At 44.5% G+C, this 19,615-nt stretch overlaps 1 protein-coding gene across 9 annotated transcripts in view; it reads left to right on the forward strand.

The window, feature by feature from the left end:
* Nucleotides 1-19,615, forward strand: part of SOX5 (SRY-box transcription factor 5) — an 876,032-nt gene that overhangs the window by 347,151 nt on the left and 509,266 nt on the right. Inside the window, exon 1 of one of the 9 annotated variants that reach the window (XM_053255256.1) lies at nucleotides 14,765-15,005. The exons of the other annotated variants lie outside the window; for them this stretch is intronic. The gene's annotated coding sequence lies outside the window, so the exon portion shown is untranslated. Of the gene's footprint in view, nucleotides 1-14,764; nucleotides 15,006-19,615 lie in introns of those variants that run through there. 9 annotated transcript variants of the gene reach the window in all.

Here is a 19,615-nt window from a genome sequence, read left to right on the forward strand (position 1 = left end):
CAGTTTAGTCATGCTTTTTGTTCAGGTGGAAGTCAAACCAAACTTTGAAGTGAAAACTGGACCAAACGTCTAATATTCCCAAACTGGAACAGTCCGAACTGGTTTGATTTCCTGAGGCTATTCTCATGAGCAGCCAAGACTGGGCTAGGGCGGCTAACAGCTCCATGCAGCACCTCGATGGCAAACCTGGCTAAGAGCTGGGCTCCTAAACAAGGTTAAGGGAGTGAGCACTCCCTTAACCCTGTTTACCTGACTATGTATCAGTGCTGGGTGCTTGCAGCCAGCGCTGAAACACTGATGGGTGTCCACCCACCTGTCACTGGGGAAATCCCCACCATGCACAGAGCCCTTGCTTAAGAGAGCGCCTTCTCTGTCGTGAACCCTGTTGCCTATTAAGACCATCTGGAGAGTTGCTGCCAACTCGGTTACAGTTGCTGCCAACTCGTTTGGTGGCAACTCGGGACCGGGCTTTCTCTGTGGCTGCCCCAGGGCTTTGGAATATGCTCCCTGCTGAAATAAGAGCATCTCCTTCTCTGTTTGTTTTTAGGAGGACCCTGAAGATGTACCTATTTTCCCAGGTTTTAAACTGAAATCTAATTTTTAAAATTTTAATGTCTTTTTATCTATTGCGATTTTTATCTCTTTTATGAATTTTAAATGTTTTATATTTCATATTGTTTTAATCTGTACACTGGCTAGAGATTTCTATATTGTGGGATTTGGGGGGCCAGGATGTATCTTGACCACCACACTTCCCAAGACTGTCTGGGTGTATGAGCCATGCACCCTTCTCCGCCACCTGCCCTCAAGCCCTCTCAGGCAACCATAGAGAATTCTTGGCATCCTACCAAATGACACTACATTGGATGCCTTGGGGGATAACATAGCAGTTAAATTGGTATAAAGCGGATATGTGTGATGAATGGATATGCCCTGGACCAGGGGTGTAGCTAGGGGAGAGGGGGTCAGTGTGCACCCCTCTCCCCAGTGGCCCCTTGGAGTGAGGGAGATAATGAAGAAAATAGGGAAAGATGGAGCTGGGGGGCACTCGGGAGCTGGGGGCCCCCCGGGTTCCTTGAACCCATCTGCTCAATTATAGCTACACCCCTGCCCTGGACAGAAATAAGCGTGAGTGAGGGACAGAGAACTGAGTGGGACAGCAAAATGCACATGAGAATGTTCTGAGGCAGTGGACCTGTTTTATTAGCTACTAGAACAAAAAAAATGCCCTGAGGAAAATGTGAGATTAAAAGTATTGAGTTTAGTGTAATTGATAGTAAGTCAATTATTTCATATATATTTTACTTACAAATGATTATGATTTATATATACCTTTTAAACTGAAACCATCTCTATTGCATATGTAAGTATTTTTGTATTTACCACACTGACATACTTCCCCCGCAACCCCCTGTACTGGAATGTCTGTTTTCTCGTCAAAATCTTTTGGATATTTGGCTAATTAACTATATTGAATAGAAAAACGGAGGAAATAGTTGGGTAGGATGCTCTTTTTAAAGCTTGCTGTTTCCATATTCCCTTATTCAATGCAAGGGAATATAGGACACCTCTTGTTCTGTATCTTCAACTTGAAGATAGTTCGGAACATAGGAAGCTGCCTTAGACCAAGTCAGATGATTGGTCCATCTAGCACAGTATTGTCTATAGCACTGATTGGCAGCAAGACAACAAGATTTCAAGCAGGAGTCTCTCCCAGCCTCACCTGGAGATGCCAGGGATTGAACCAGGGACATTCTTCATGCAAGTATGCAGATACTCTTCCACTCAGCTATGGCCACTCAGCTATTTCATAGCACTCATGTGTAGTTACCCATCCAAATGCAAATCAAGGCAGACCTTGCTTAGCAATTCATACTCCCTACCACAAGGTTCTGAGGTGATGTCCCATCCAGACATTGGCCAGGCCTGCTTAGTTTTAGCATGTGGCTTCAGAAAACATCTGAGGCATGGCAGTATAGCACCCACTGCAACTAGTAAAGAAGAGAAGCAAAACTTCATTGGGGAGTCAACCACAGCTGTTAGAAAAGGCAGGTTTGTACATTCACGGAATACATATCATCATAATGGTTGATTTACATCACAGACTTGCAACACTGACAAAAGTTGACTTTGTACAGAATAAATTAATCCCACATTGTCATCAATAACAAGGAGGAATCTTATGGCACCTTAAAGGCTAATAAATGTATGGAGGCATATGTTTAGTGCAGGGGTGGGGAACCTTGGCCCTCCAGCTGTTTTTGAACTACAACTTGTGGCCGGGGATGGTGGGAGTTGTAGTTAAAAAACAGCTGGATGGCCAAGGTTCCCCACCCCTGGTTTAGTGGGACAAAACCAACTTCACCCGATGCATCTGGCCCACACAAATTTTATGTCCTAATAAATGTGTGTCTTTGCCACTTTGTGGGGCTATTCTTACAATCACAAAAATCGGGCTAGGAAAATCCTAGCCCAATTTTTGTGATCGTAAGAACCACCGGGCTCACAGCCGAGCCTGGTGGTTCTGGAGTGGCTAACCCGCTCCTGTAGCCCACCCCTTTGCTGGCAAACCCGGGCTATCTGCTCGTGAGTAGCTGCAGCGTGGCTCCGCGCCGTGGCTACTCATGAGTAGACCCCTGGCTGGGAGGCTTAAAAGCCTCCCGGCTCAGAGGTCTCCCCAGTATGCCCTGCACACTCGCGCAGGGCATACTGGGGCTTCCGGGGGCTGCACGGCCCCCAAGCTCCCCAGCCCCCGCCGTCTCCTTCTCGGAGCCGTAAATCATGTGGGCGGCCGATCTGGCCGCCCAGGGCTCCCTCCCCACTCGTGAGCAGGGAGAGCGGGCTTAGCTCGCTCTTCCCACTAACTTCCCTAAACCAGGTCTCACAGATTGTGAGACCCGGTCCTGTGTCTTTTCCATATTTTCGTTTGTTGCTTTTTCTGTAACATGGTCATCCTTTTGGGATCAGTCTGGGATAAGAGACTGCTATCAGTGGAAGTGGTACTCAAAGTAGCTGATATTTAATTATCAAATGTGGAGTGCATCATCCCACAAAAGCTTTACCAAGTGTTTATTTTATTTTTTAGAAATGTATTTGGATATTTTAGAAGTTAAGTGACCTCCCCGAGACTTTGCTTTTTGCTTCTGTTAACTAAATGGAAAAATAAGTGTTCATTGAACTCCAAAGTGGAGTTTTCAGACTGTCTCAGGGTCAAACTACATGTGACACAAGTCATGTGAATGTTTTCCCTGAGTTTTATTTTTTCCCAAATAGCTGTGGGAAACTGCAAATTGGAGCTGATGTTTGCATAGTGGGGAGAAGAGGTGCTTATCTTTTCCCCCATGGGCCCTTTTTCTTCTAGTCCTTTATAGTATGTGAAGGTGCCACTCCAAGCTTTTTTCTGGCTCTGATCAAAATCCAGGAGAAGAATTCCTGCCTCCCTCCTCCCTTCCCTTTTGTTACTTGGCCAGTTGTGGCAGTGGTTGAAGTAGCAGCACTGGTGCATGGGAAGAGGATCAGAGGAAGATGTGTCTCATTCCTTTCCTCTCTCCATCTCCCTGGTACATTGAGTAGCAGCCAGGTGGAAAGCTGGTAGGGACAGGCGATCAATGGGAGAATATAGCTTTCCTGGGGGCTAGTACAAGCCAACAACCTCCTGAGGGCTAGTGCAAGCGAACCACCTCCTGTTTTTCTTCTGATGGCCATCATTTGCAGGGAAGAGGGACACAAAACCAGTTTGCCCATTTTGGTCCGAGTCCGAACCGGACTTCAACCAGACTGGGCATGGTAATTTTTTTTGCACCCCCCAAACACCCCCTGATTCTAACTAGCAGGTAAAGAAATAAGCATCCTTCCCCTGTGAGTATTTCTGCTCCAAATTTCAGCTCCCTGCAGCTACCATGGGTTTAAAAAAAGGGTGTTGCAGATTACATTTGCATTACTGAGGGTCATATGTAGTTTCACCCTTGATAACCTATGGAGCATTTTCAAACAATAGGGAGTGAATGAACAGAAGATACAGAAACTGAAACTTTGTGTTGCTTCCTTGTAGAATTTCTCTCTCTTTTTTTTAATGCTGAGCCTGCAATACATTTGGGCCATAATCCTGTGCACACTAAAGCTGTTTAAATCCTACCAAAGTCAATGGGATTTAACTGAAGCATCCTATCTGTGCACAGGTCTCCAGCCAGTTGGGAGGAAAACACACACACATACACACACAGAACGGAAGTTTAAGATATTTGGAAGCTGTGTGTGTTACCCATTTAAGAAAGCACACAAGAAGTTGTACGGCATGTGTTGTCCTCTCAGATATGCTCATGGACAATGGTAGTATGTTGATGGGGCATTGAAAGGGGTCTTTAATTTCAATAAAACTGCTTATGAGTAACTTAATCTGGATGTAAGCCCGTGACTGGAGTCGCACATCTAATAACCGTTACATTTAAAATTGTGTGCGGGTAACATATATACATAAAAACACAAATGTAATGTGTTTTTATTTTTTTAAGGGTTTTAAGCAACCCTTAGATGCAGGAACGCCTGCTCCTAAGGGTTGCTGCCCGCTCAACGAGATCATCTGAGGCGGCTCTGCTCCGGTGCCGACAATGAGGGAGGCTCGGTTGTCGTGCACGCAGGACAGGGCCTTCTCTGTTGCTGCTCCCGGACTCTGGAATGCTCTCCTGGTGGGTATCTGCTCCTCAGTCTCTATCACAGTTTTTAGAAAGCATGTGAAATCTTGGCTTTTTACCCAGGCCTTTATATGACTGCCTCTACTGCTGCTTCTTTGTATTTTGTATGCTTATATTGTGCTTTTATTTTAAATATTTTTAGTCAGAACATTGGTTTTATATTCTAGCTTAATATTTTAATTGTGTAATTTTTATAGTCTTGTTTTAATTTTTCTGTGTGAACCACCTAGGGATTGTTTTAATGAAAGGTGGTATACAAATTTAACAATAAATAAGGAAGGAAGGAAGGAAGGAAGGCTACAACAGTCATCTACACTAAATTACTCATAAGCAGTCTCATTGAAATTAATGGGACAATTTTACTTGTCCTACAAATGTCAATGGGAGTACTCAGTGCTAAATTTCTGAAGCCTGTCAGTCAGGCTGAGGGGAAGGGTATGCTGAGCTTCAGCATGTAGCCAGCCAATTAGGAGCAGAGGAGGAGGGTCTTCACTCTCCTCCCTCCCTTTCTGCCGTGGACATATCACTTAGGATGTGTCAGCTTCAAGCTAGCAATTCTCAAATGGGGGTTGGGGTGGGATAGTGTGACTATTGGAGGTGGGTAGGAGGCCTCCAAGTACCCCTAGGGGTACCAGTTACCCCTGTTGGGAACCACTGCCCTTGAAGGATGAGGCTGATAATCCTGTAGGAACAAGAAGAGGCTTTGTGAAAATATTCTTTTAAAATGTCAGCTACATTGCACTCTCATTGTTTGGGGAAAGGCCTAAAACACCCCTTCCTGTCACTTTGCACATCTGCAAAATGTGTGAGCTGTTTGGATGATTTTTTTTTTTTTTTTTTGGAAATATGAAGAAATGACATGTAGAAGTAGTGAAGAAAATAATGTATATAACATAAAGCTATCAGGAAATAATAGTTTTGCACCTAGGCCAACATGTGATGAGAAAAGAGAGAGAATTGTGGTAAACTCCGTGTACTGAGCTGCTTTCCAACTTTTCTCTTAACTCTCTCCACCCTTCAGTTTTTATACAGACTCTCTTTAATAGAAGGATTCCTATAATCTTGAAGCTGTCATCCTAAAGTGGTCTGTAGGGACCCACAGCTATAAATCTCTGTATTTCTGTCTGCCTTGCAGATAGATTTACACAACTGGAATCACACTGCAATGCTGAAAACACTTCACTAGGGAATCCTCCTAAATATTTAAGACTTTAGATTATGGTTTAAATTTAGTGAGGGCGGGGGGCAGGGCGGCGGTCTGTACAGTTCAGGCATGTTTGTATTGATAGGACAAAAAAAATTGAGAGGGAAAATGCATGGCTATGTGTCTTGGTGGACTTATGCCGAAATGGCCGATTGTGAACCTCAAGGGGTAGCATTTTCAATAAAACACATAAGCTTTTTTTCTGGGTGGGGGGCGCAGACCAGAGGCCACTGTTTTAACAATCCACCAGAGTCATTGGTAACTGAGGTAGGTTTGAGATCTGTACATAATAGCCTTCTTTCACACTGTCAGATTAGTTTCCCTAAAGAAAGGTTGTGGCAGGGAGCTGTTTTCCATTCCAACTTTCCGTCACTTTCTTCAATACCGCATTTCGCTGGCTCCAGCATTTCTCTAGCTGGTAGGTAAGGCTGTATGGCATGTCGAACAAAGAGGGGATTTTGACAGAGGTGCAACAGAAAAGGGAGGGAGGGCTGCCCCTCCCACTCCTTTCCATGGCTCTCGCCCCTGTTTGCATTGCTAACTGTTAAAAGCATAATTTTAAAACCCCAGACTTAGAGAGAGGTTATGCTGTCTGGTCCAGTCCTGAGATAGGCAATTGCTACTGGAGGGCGGGGGCCATTGATCTGTTGAATGCACTCCAGGCAAGAAGAGATGCAAATGCAGTGGATTGGGACATGCTACCATAAATCAGGACATGCTATACCTAAACCTTAGGCAAAACCCCGATAAGTCTTATTTTTGAAAAGTAGATTATAACTCTACAGGAAGTCTTCCTTGCCATGATCTCTGAACAAGAAAACCTAGTTCTAGGGTGCTACTTACCATCAGATTTACTATTGTATATTTACAGTGCAATTCTATGCATGTCTGCTCAGAATTAAGTTCTACTGAGTTCCATATTGAGTTCCATTGGATTCCCCCCACCTCCGTTACGTGTGCATAGGATTGCAGCTTTACATTATTTTTATTTCCAGTGTTCACAAGCTTAGATTATTTTCATTTTCAATGTTATGTGTGTCACCTTTCTGGCACCCATAGGGCCTCATTACCTTCATAATGCGACCTCAAGGAATGCCCACATTAAAGAACTCCCTTTATACCGAAACTTTATTGCAGTGGTGTGAAGTACACAAACCACTTCTTCTGGATTGGTCCAAAACTGGATTGTTAATCACTCATTATTTTACTGGTCTGACCATTAAAACCACACCCCTGCTAACTGGGCGATGAGGGCAATTGCTCCTATTTCATCCCAGCATATTTTTTCCAGTGGCTGTGTACTGGTGTGTCCTTTTTGGCTTTTTTTGTTTTTCAGTTGTGAGATCCACTGGAACACAGAACCATTGGTTCATTTCCTGTGCTATGTGAATTGCTCTGAGAGTTCTTTTGTTGAAACGTGGTGTATATTCTAAATAATATAATAATAATTCCAAGTATTTGAAACCATCAATTTGGAGAAGTCCTATTTCTGAATGAGGGTTCGGATTTAGGTAGAGTTGTTGTTTATTGAAGATATGGTATCAAAAACAACAATCAAAAGCTGAACTGGAGGTCTGCCATCCTTCTGCTACAGTAAATAAGTAGGAGCCAGTGTAGTGTAGTGGCTAGAGTGCTGGACTAGTACCGAGGAGACCCGAGTTCAAATCCCCATTCAGCCATAAAACTAGCTGGGTGACTCTGGGCCAGTCACTTCTCTCTCAGCCTAACCTACTTCACAGGGTTGTTGTGAAAGAGAAACTCAAGTATGTAGTACACTGCTCTGGGCTCCTTGGAGGAAGAGCGGGATATAAAATGTAAAATAAATATAAATAAATAAATAAATAAATAAATAAAAATAAGCACTAGAAGACTCGTTCCTTGTCTCATTATCTAGAGAAGGGATGGGCAAACTTGGCCCTCCAGCTGTTCTTGAACTACAACTCCCATCAATTTATTGTGGCTGGGGATGTTGAGAGTTGTAGTTCAACAACAGCTAGAGGGCTAAGTTTGCCCACCTTTGGTCTAGAGTTTTGCCAGTCAAAATTCAGATCGGCTGGTGCTTGCTTGAGGTCTAATTTTATGCACAGTATAATGTGAGTACCATAGACTCACACAAGATCATGACTCCACTTTACTGAAAAGAAATACACTACAGTTTTATTTTTGATGGAAGACGAGTTGCATTCTCACGCAAGATCATGGCTCCCATGTCATACCACTCACAAGAGGAGACTGTGTTTGTTCTTGTGGCACAAGAGAGGCTCCGGCGAATCTGCAGAACTGGCGTATCTTCGGTGCATCATTTGCTCCTTCATTATTTGCAAGCTCTTTCAGTAGATCTTGTTTCGATTCCTCCTGAGAAATAATAATTTGTAAAGAATAGTCGATAACAGCTAGTTTCTATTCCTGCTTGTCATGTCTTAAGTGAAAAAGGATATAAGCAGCAGCATACGTTACTTCCTCCCTCTTGCTCCTCCTCCTCCTCCTTTTTCTCATCCATTTAAGCCGACATTCCTGTCTACAGCAATGGTATCCTTTACTAGCATTCATGTTATATTAAGGAGGCAACATCCATTTATGGAAACACTCATATACTGCAGAAGAGGGGTAATGCTTTATTATCAGGATGAAGACTAGCTTTTGTTAATTATCACTCATAGGCTTTACCTTAAGCATTTTTATCAATAAATGTATGTAAATAGCTATGAATCCTATGCACACTATGGACTATCATATTAGGCCAATAGTAGATTACCTTGGAATCAGTTCCCGAGTTCAGTTTAGGTGACAGACATTACATTAGGATAGGCATGTCATCTCCCAGCTTGGCTCCTGTTTTATGGGCAATTGCCTGAAGTGACAAGAAGCAGACCTGTGATGCCTTATCACATGCCATGACTGAGAGCAGCAGGAGGTTTCACACAAACCAGTTGTGAGGGTAACTGCAGTTAATCATGACATGAATAGTCAAATTAGTGAATTCATTCTAAACCTAACCCCTGCTAACTGGGCAAAGAAGCACCTTTTTAATGTGGTGATCAGTGTTCCCTCTAATGCATGCGCATGTTTACGCACTCACACATTTTTGGATGTCCGCTCAGTTAATTTTAGATCCCGCTCAGGTTGAATCAGGAAGGCCTCACCCGGAATGCACGTGTGCACACACTGCCTTGTTACTGCCACTGAGAACAAAACTCATTCCATACACAGATGAAACAAAATTAGAGAGAACACCGGCCCTATCCACTCCCAGCACAATACTTCCAGTTATTGTTGCTGGTGTTTATCTTATGTTTCTTTTTAGATAGTGAGTCCTTTGGGGACAGGAAGCCATCTTATTTATTTATTATTTCTCTATGTAAACCACTTTGGAAACCTTTGTTGAAAAGCGGTATATAAATTGTTGTTGTTGCTGTTGTTCTGCGCTCACACAATTTTTTTCATTGGTGTGTGTTCTTCCGGCCCCATGTGAAGTCTTTAAATATGCCAAAAGCCAACTTTGAGGAATATAGCAACAACAAAGGAGCTCCATTCCCATGATACCTTTTGCATGTATATGTGTCTGTCTTGAATATCTGACATTCTTGAAAATGAGGCTGAGCTTTCCTGTCCTACCCTACAGCAAGATATTTTTTGCTAATCTTATCAAACTCCCTTGAAATTCTTTAGGGGGGTTGGCTTAGGAGCAACCTTTACTTAGCTTTGAATCTGTTTTGTCTTAATGTTGGGTAGTGGCTTCACTTGTTGCTTAAGGACAACATTGTAGAATATTTGTCAGAACAGGCAAAGGGAAAGGAGGTGTTTCACTGGTAAATGCCACACACACATAAATGGCACATGCATACAAATGGCACATATGAACTGGAGGTGAATGCAAGTTGGTCAGCACAGAGGAGCTTTGTGTTAGGTGCAAAACTGAGCCCCTGGTGGCGCAGTGGTAAAACTGCCGCCCTGTAACCAGAAGGTTGTAAGTTTGATCCTGACCAGGGGCTCAAGGTTGACTCAGCCTTCCATCCTTCCGAGGTCGGTAAAATGAGTACCCAGAATGTTGGGGGCAATATGCTAAATCATTGTAAACCGCTTAGAGAGCTCCGGCTATAAAGCGGTATATAAATGTAAGTGCTATTGCTATTGCTATTGCTAAAATGATATTCAACAGGTGTTTGGGAATCCTCTCATCCTCCAGTTTCTGAGACTTCCGTAGACATTGCCCATGCATTTGTGGGGGGGTCTATCTTTGCCTCTTTCAGGGCTAGAAACATGTAATCTCCACCCAGTACCAAATTATTCATGAACATGGTACACTCACAGAATTCTAGACCTGTATACAGCAGTTGCACAGAACTGGAACTAGACAAGGCCCAAAGCTAGAATATTCTATTTCTTGCCTTTCCTGTAGGTACTTGCCTGTTATTCCACAGTTTTGGAGGGGGAACTAGTATGTGATTGTTTTGGAGTTCATTTTAGATCTCCACCAGCTCTATTGCAGTTAGCAACATTGTTTGTTTGTTTGTTTGTTTGTTTGTTTATTGTTTAATTTATATACCACCTTTCATTAAAAACAATCTCAAGGCGGTTTACAAAAGTTAAAAAAAATACAATAAAATGACAATAAAAATATTAAGCTAAAAATATAAAAACAAACCAAATTCAAAATCTATAAAATACAAGCGTAAAAACTATACATGGGTAAAAACACATAGAAGCAGCAATGAAAACAATCATGTAAAAGCCTGGATAAAAAGCCAAGATTTAACAAGCTTTCTAAAAACTGTGATGGAGTCCGAGGAGTGAATGGCCACTGGGAGAGCATTCCAAAGTCTGCGGGCAGCAACAGAGAAGGCCCTGTCCCGAGTGCACGACAGCCGAGCCTCCCTCGTTGTCAGCACCCAGAGCAGAGCCCCCTCAGATGACCTTGTCAAGCAGGCAGCAACCCTTGGGAGCAGGCGGTCCCTCAGGTACTCCGGGCCCAAACCGTTAAGGGCTTTAAAGGTCAAAACCAGCACCTTGAATTGGACCCGGCAACAAACTGGTAGCCAGTGCAGCTCTTTCAAAATGGGTGTGATGTGCTCCCATCGGGCAGCTCCGGATAAAACCCTCGCTGCCACATTTTGCACTAGCTGCAGTTTCCGAATATTTTTCAAGGGCAGCCCCACGTAGAGCGCGTTACAGTAATCCAGCCGTGACGTGACTAAGGTGTGGGTAACCGTGGCCAGATCTGCCTTCTCGAGAAAGGGATGCAGCTGGCACACTAGCTGAAGCCATGAAAAGGCACCCCTGGCCACCACCTCCGCCTGAGCTTCTAAAAGTAGAGCCGGGTCCAGTAATACCTCCAAGCTGCATACTTGCTCTTTCAAGGGGAGTGCAACCCCATCCAGAACCGGTAAAATCTCTTCATCCCGATTGGCTCTCCTACTGACCAATAGTACCTCTGTCTTGTCCAGATTCAATATTAGCCCACATCCAACCCATCATGGCCTCCAGCCCCCCGATTCAGGACATCCACCGCCTCCCTAGGATCAGATGACAAGGAGAGATAGAGCTGAGTGTCATCCGCATATTGCTGACAACTCAGTCTAAGTCCCCGGATGACCTCTCCCAGCAGTTTCATGTAGATGTTAAACAGCATGGGGGACAAGACCGAACCCTGCGGGACCCCACAGGCCAGTGGCCACAGAACCGAGCAGTAGTCCCCTAGCACCACCTTCTGGACCCTTACCTCAATAAAGGACTGGAACCACTGCAACGCAGTACCTCCGACTCCCATACTCGAGAGGCGGCCCAGAAGGATACCATGGTTGATGGTACTGAATGCCGCCGAGAGGTCCAGCAGAACCAACAGGGACGCACTCCCCCGTCTAGTTCCCGGTGTAGGTTCCTGGCAGTAATGCAAAAAGTCAAAGAGAACATAGTCTGTGTCAAAATCTGCCCTGCCATGTGTACATTTGACAGATGACTATCTTTTAAAAGGTGAAATACCTCAGCATGATGCTCTCCAGTTATATGCTCCTGTGCCTGCTTGCTAGGCCCCATGTGTTTAAAAGATTAAGCATGTTTCCCTCTTGTTATAAATAGTAATAGATAGAGGGTTGTTAAAGTGGCAAAGTACTTTTCAGTCTTTTAGCTGCTTGTCTCTGTGCAGCAACTCTGTGACAGAAGTCATGATTATTACCATTTCACAGAGAGGTATCTGACAGGGGTGGGTGGGCTGTGATTTCCCCAGAGTCAGCTTTGAACATCAGCAGTTGAGTCAGGGACCTTCTGCATGGAAGGCAATGCTCTGCCACTGAACTTCAGCGCCTGCCCTACTTGTGGCCTATCCCATGTACAATGAACTGCCTTCTATTGAGTCCACACCTTCGGTCTATCTAGTTCAGTATTCTCTACAGACTGGCCAGAGCTTTCTCAGCCCTGCCTGAAGATGTTAATGGTCAAGTCTGGGGCTTTCTGTTTGCAAGGCCATTCAAATTGTCCATAACTAATATTACATACCTAAAACATAGGCAAGTAAGATCAAAACATTCAAGTTCCTCGCTCTCATATTTAGGGTGGAGAGCTGGTCTTGTGGTAGTGAGCATGAATTGTCTTCTTTGCTAAGCAGGGTCTGCCGTTATTTGCATTTGAATGGGGACTCCATGTGAGAACTGTCTGCTGTAAGTTATTCCCCTTAGGCGATGAGACTGTTGCTTAGAGGTTGAGCATCTGCATGCATGCAGAAGGTCCCAGGTTCAGTCCCTGGCAGCATCTCCAGGTAGGGCTGGGAAAGCCTCCTGCCTGAAACCTCAGAGAGCCACTACAGTTAGTGTAGACAATCCTGAGCTAGATGGACCAATTACCTGACTCGATATAAGGCAGCTTCCTGTGTTCCAAGAATCCCCCGGCATCACTGGTATTCTATCAGATTGCCTGCTTTCTTCTGTGTTTGCCTAAGAGCTGTGGGATCTAGGGGCATGTTTTCTCATTTTAGTGGCAGTGAATGGTATTGGCTTCATTGGTTATTTAGGGTTTGTTTTAGGAACAATGCTGAGTATGCCAGCATCAGGGCAGCCATTGCTTCAGTGACTTTAGCCTGCTGGCGGGTTGTGGATGCACCAGTGACTTCCCTGCAACACTACAAGCAGATAGATGTGTGTTAGAGTAGCAGTTGGTTACCTTACCATTGGTCCAGAGGGGTCAGCTCTCACCCAGTCTTAGACGCATGCCAAAATATGGAGTGAGTATTTAGAATGAGTCTGTGACTCATATCCTGACTAAGGCTCTGTGCCTGCAGCAGGAAAAAGTACCTTTGCTGCAGAAGACTTCCTGATTACCACAGTGCTGGTGCTTGCATGGGGAGAAGGATTTCACTGATTTCCCATTCTCCTGGAAGTCCCCTGCCGTGCCTGAATACATGTCCCTGAGGGCTGTGTGACCTTCAGGGACATATTTCCAGAGGATGTAGGGCATTTTTGAGAGAAGGGGAGATCAGTGAAAATCACCCTCCACTTGATCCTCATAGCTGCAGTAGTAGAAGCCTTTCACCACACAAGTCTATCTCAGTTAGCGCACATGCATTCTTAATTAGGTGACAGCAATGTGATTACTTCCCACTGTTTCATACATAGATTATTCTATGTCTGTCTGCATTTTGAAATGCTGCCACCCATCAGCAACTGGAGTCTGTAGTTATGACTTGTGTGTTTGGGGTGTTTGGGCCAGTGGTATCTGTGTTGAAGGAAGTGTGCCCTACTATAGGTAAAACCCTGAAGGATGAGTTAACCTGGGCAAGATCATAGGGATGGAAGGGCTTGCTATCCACATCCCAGATGGGACAATTCCTTGGATGATGAAAAGGCAAAGCTCACTCTATCTGGTTCAGTGGTGAAGGAGTGACCATTTAAGGGATCTCTGTCCAGTGTCAGCTAGAACTGTTTCTTCCACTTAGTTTTCACTCTTAGTGACTTTTGGTAGTTGATCCAAATTATAGTGGAAATTAAGTATATATCTCACCTTTCTTCCATGGTGGAGCAGAAGGTGGAGCAGAAGGTGGTATAGGAGTCCCAAGAGGTCCCCCACCCAAGCACTGTGTGCTGGGAGCCCAGATACCACTGCAGTGGCTCCACTCCATTTGTTCAGACCATTTGTTCCACCAGATTGCCATAACTGAGGACTGGTTCACATGTGTGTTCGTCATCGATGTCTATAACATCCACTGATGACTTGCATGTGTGAGTGACCCATCACAGATAAAACACCCCAGGCTGAATGTCCACGTCACCTTCATCACAATGTTTGTTGATGGAGTCAGTTCCCCTTACAGCTTCCTGTCATCAAATGTTGAGAAGCCCAGCAACATATGTATGCATGCATGAACTAGATCTCCAAGGCTGCAGCGGTTTTCTCTCAGTGGGGAAAACAGTGGTGGTCTGATCTGCCCCTGACACTCATGATTTTTCTCCTCTCTGCTGGCTTTAAAAAGGAAAGTGTTTTGGATTTCAGAAGGCGGACAGTCTGATGCCGTGAAAGGTGCCAAGTAGTTATTTTAAGACATGTTATGGATCTCACTATAAGATTGTCAGTGTTAAGAAACAGAGGGGTGCAGACGCTTTTTAGATCACAAAGGTCTCTCAGTGGGGGGACGCTAATGGGTATGTGGGGCGGAGGGTGGGGGTGGGGAGAAGCAAGCAAGCAAGCAAGCAAGCAAAAAGAGGGGGAAAGTTTCCAGGCTGTGGTAGAAGAGTTTAAATAAACAAACAGCAATGGGTGATTATTTCTCTTCATCAAGGCTCCTTTATCCTAGTGTGCTCAGTCAGTGGTCAACTTGTTAGACACCCCTCCCTGGTTTATCCATCCCTCCTTTGACAGCCTTGGTTTGTACAGCTGGGTCTTTGTGGAGCTTTATGGGAATTGCTATAGAACAACAGACATGAAGGTAGACAAAGTACCTATGCAGTGAGGACTGGCAGGCTTGCTTCATGGTTCCCTGGAGTGAGAAATAGATGTGGTCACCTCACACACACCCCTAGCCCTTGTCTCTATGCCCTGTGATTTTCAAGGGACCGGCTTTTCATACAATGTGTATTGCTCCGTGTTTGGGTACAAGAGGGAGAGAATTTCACTGAAGGCTTGAGGTAAGTGGCAAAAAGTGTGTCTCACCAGTGAAATGGCGAATAATTTTGTATCTATGAGATATATGCAATGGGTGGCTTTTGAGCAAGAGTTATATGATTAGCAACTTACAGTTAGTCCTTGCTTGGTGAGACATCGCTTTAAACAGATTTGTAAATTCTGCAGCTAATTTGCTTTTGTGCTTAAAGGTGTCCAGGTTTCTTTATTTCGTGCACACACGCAGTACCTCAAAGGCATGTCTATAGTGGGTATTCATGTTTCATAAGAGTCCATACTTTTAGAGTAAATTTTATGTGGGACGTGTGCATGCGTATGTGTGTGTGTGCACAAAGTGTATGTGTATATGATGCATGACAGTGAGAATTTGAAGAGACGATACAGATTAGGCTTTCAGAGGTGCTGTGCTTGGATTCTGGGGGAAAACCGTGGGGAGACTTAATGAAATCCACAAGATCCACCCTCTGATGCCTCCATTGTCAGGTAAACCTTGCTGCCACCCCCTCCCCCATAGCCTTTTAAAGAAAATAGCTAAGGAGGGCAATGTAAAAGGTAAGAGTGGCTGGCATTTCTGCTCCCCCTTCTAATTCAAATGCTGGAAGCAAACCTCGGCTATGTACCTGTTGCACAGGCTTTTCTTCCATAAAAATAAACCTGAAGAATAGTTAGTCATGACTAACTTAAGTTCCATGAATTTTGCCCAGTATTGGAAGTTGCCCATTATTTTTTTGAAAACTGAAATTTAGCATGAAGGTGGCAACTATCATCCTTGCAAACAAGATCATATATAGAATCTGCAGTGCAAAGAAAAGAACTGTTTGTATATAATTGTAGGAAAGAAATGGGCTTCTGTCTGCTTTTGACCCTTAGATGTCTACACTTGTCTAGCATTCACACAACCCTGCAGCCTGATTGGGTAGTAGAAGGCAGCTTCTTTAAAACATTTCACATGATACTGTCAAAAATAAGCAATGTCAATTTCTATTGATTCCAGTGGGAGAGTTAAGCATCTCTCCCTCTGTGCTGAAGCTTAGCTGGATCGTGCCTTCTTTCTAAATAGGATGCATTTTTTTGTGTGTGTGGTTCAGTGGCAGCACTTGGTGGAGCCAGAGATATTAAACCAGTGAAGTTTGCCACTTTGGCTGCAAAGCAAAACAGTCGGAAGCCAGAAAGTTGCACAAGGAGGATCATGTGTACAAGCGACATTTTGATTCTTGGGCATATGAATTACAATGTATTTTTTATGTTCTATCACCCAGTGTTATACTTTCTGTGTTGCTTTTGTTACTTTTTTTCTGAATGATAAGGTGGGCTGGGAAAGAATGTCTATAATGTCTGAACCCTCACAATAGAGAAAATAACCTATTTGGGGATTATGTGGAGTAGATTCATCCAAGCAGCAGATTTACATCAATGGAAGTTTACATGGTGAGATTCAAACTTCCATATTTGTGAGGTGTTTTTTTGGGCGGGGGGGGGGTATTATTTAAATTTGACGCATAAAAGCAGAAGGGAAACCTCAATTTGTTATTCCCTCCCCACAAGATACCAGTACTACAGTCTGTGGCTGGTGAGCAGCTCAAGTGAGCTAAATGTGTCTTCAGAGCAGCTCAAGTGAGCTAAGCCTAGTTAGTGAATATACATTAATGCAGAAATTCCTATATTGTATGTTTGCTAGAGGTGTTGTAGAACTATTTCTTCCTTAAAAAAAACACACACACACAACCAACCTTGCTTGTACCAGTGACATGGGGTGGAACAGACCTGAGAACAGATGGGAAGAGAGAGCCAGCGTGGTGTAGTGGTTAGAGTGCTGGACTAGGACCGGGGAGACCTGAGTTCAAATCCTTTGAAAGCACCTTTTTGGTTGTTTGCGAAACACTCTTCCCAAAGTGGCTTCCCTGGCACTGAATCTTATGCATTTTGGTGTCAACAAAAGACTTTTGTTGTTGTTGTCGTTGTTGTCCAGGCCTTTTAATTCTGTGGTTTCATTTGGTTTATCTTGCTTATTTGTTCTAATTCCCTGCTGTTTTGATCATATATTTGGTTGTTTGGTTAGTTAATGTTTATTATGTAAATCTCACCCCTGCCCCACCCCACCCCCATGCTTTTTTATTACACATGTTTAATAAAACATAAAAATAAAACATTGTTATTTTTGTTTTTAATTACTGACTGTGAGCTGCCCTGACAGTTGCCAGGCTGAAGGGTGGTATATTAAATATTTCAACGACATTTAAATAAATCCAACTATTGGGATGCAATGCTTTGCACTTTCTAAATATTGCTTTATTTCCCCATATTTATTTTGGAGTGTGTATATCCTGCCATACGTGGTCCCTCGGGACCCTCAGGGTTCTGTGCTGATAATGCTAGAGGGTGAATCTGTCACAGCAACAAAGAGTCTTGCAGTGCCTTAAAGGCTAACAGATTTATTGTGGCATAAGCATTCATGGGCCAGTGCCCGCTTCATCTTTGAGGTGCCACAGGGCTCTTTGTTATGGATGTTGATCATACAGCTCTTTCTACAGGGCCTGAAATCAGCAAGATCCTAAGTGTGTGTACTGAGTTCATTTGGAGTCACTTCCAAGTTAAGTTGCATGAGACCAAGCTGCACAACTCCATCTTTTGGCTTAACTGTTTTGGCTCACTCTGAATCACTGTTTCCAGGATTCCAACCTTTCTCGTGCCCGCACCCATCATGCAGCTGTTCTCCCGCTTTGGGAATCCAGGCTATATCATCCATAAGTGGCTGATCTCTGCCTCCCTTTACATGTGATATGTGTGTTAGAAAGCAGATACAACGTGATGTAAATGATCTTAACCCCAGGCAAAGCCAGCAAAGAAAGCCTGTTACTATTTTGGATTCCAAAATGGGTATATGCCAAAGAACAACTATTCAATGGCTGCTATTTTCTTCACATTCACATTCTTGTGGACTGCTGGTTCACAAAATTTCATTAGAATTTGTGACATTTAAGGCAGATTTAGGAAAGGTGATAACAGAGTATGAGGCTATTCCCACGATCAAAATCCCAGGTGGCTGGGGAGGGCTGGCGGGGGAGGTAGAAGTAGACGGTTGCTAGAGCTCCGCCGTGCCACGCAGCCACACGGCCAGCGCAGCAGAGCTGATTACATAGGGGATCTGGAGGAGGAAGTCCTCCAGTACCCCACAATGCATTGCATGGGAAGCCGAGAGGCTTCCCACGGCAATGCTGCAGCTCCCGGCTTCCTGGCCACTCTTTAAGTGGCACTCTGATCCTCAGGGAACTGGGCTGCTGAGAGCTGCAGAACACAGCCCCGATCACACACACAATCAGGACTTGCAAGGTTAGATGGGGCTTTGGCCCTTAAACCATGGTTAAAGGGTAGGCTAAGAAAAGGGTAGCCCTGCTCTGGAGCAGCGGGGTGGGAGTGGGTTCCGAGGCTCCATTGCAACCCAGATTTTCCCACTCCTGCCCTGCTGCAGCTCCTCGTGAGAACAGCCTTAGTGTTTGAGTGAGTGTGTGTGTGTGTGTGCTTTATCTATATCTATTATGGTTTCAACTTTTAAATTGACAAATTGATCACAGATTAATTGATTTTAAAAACTTGTAATCAACTACAAAGGTGCTCCAATTAATCAGATACATATTCTCTCTCACACACACATACATACACATGTGCACACACACATGCTGTAGTGCTCCACCACCTTGGTAACTCTGGCTGACATGATACTTAGCCTTACAAGGGTGGATCAAGAGTTCTCTCCTCACAGGTAGCCTGAAAATGCGGACAAAGCTTGGCCAATGGGGGCAATGCGGCCAGAGCTTGGACAATGCAGCCAAAGCTTGGAAAATGTGGCCAAAGCTTAGACAACGTGGCCAAAGCGGGCAAAGCTTGACTCACAAGTGCAGTGCAATGGGCGTGGGTGGGGAGGCATTTTTCACTCCTTTCCCCTCCCCACGAAAACCTTTTTGTTGCCAGAAATACATGGAAATCACCCCACCCCCACCTCCCTGCACCTGTGAGACAAGCCTCACCTGCACCTCATTTTTAGACAGTTTGCAAGAATGGAGCTCTTGCTCTGCCCTCATACGCTGCATGTCATGTCAGCCCCATCTTCAGAGCTGGAGACCAGTGTCCCTAGGTTCCACCAGCCTGGCTTGTCTTATCCACCCTTGTCTTCCTCCTCCTCTGTGGGAGTCTTCTCCTATGGTCCATTCCTCTATGGAAATTCAGACCATCAGCCATCTCCTGGCATCCCATTAGAACATAAGAGTCTCCTCCTCCTCCCCTCTATATAGGGCTTTACAACCTATATAGACAACAAATATTTATATACTGCTTTTCAGCAACAGCCACTGGAGAGTTTCTGCCCTCTTATGAGAGCTGTCCTGGCTCTTGCATGACCTCCCCACCTCGTGGTCGGCCATGTGGCCATCACCTGCCTTGACATTGCAGAGTGCTGCTTCAACACAAGCCAGTTACCTTCAGCCACTGCCATTCTTCATGACAAGAGTGCACCCTGTGTTTTGTTTGCTGCATCCCCCCGGGTGGCCTGTTCTGGGTACTTTGTCTAGGCTCCTTCTGGTATTGGGAGGTGGAGCACTCCTGAGCACAAAAGTCCCTA

The sequence above is a fragment of the Hemicordylus capensis genome, chromosome 5 (assembly GCF_027244095.1).
Source record: "Hemicordylus capensis ecotype Gifberg chromosome 5, rHemCap1.1.pri, whole genome shotgun sequence".
Taxonomy (NCBI): Eukaryota; Metazoa; Chordata; class Lepidosauria; order Squamata; family Cordylidae; genus Hemicordylus; species Hemicordylus capensis.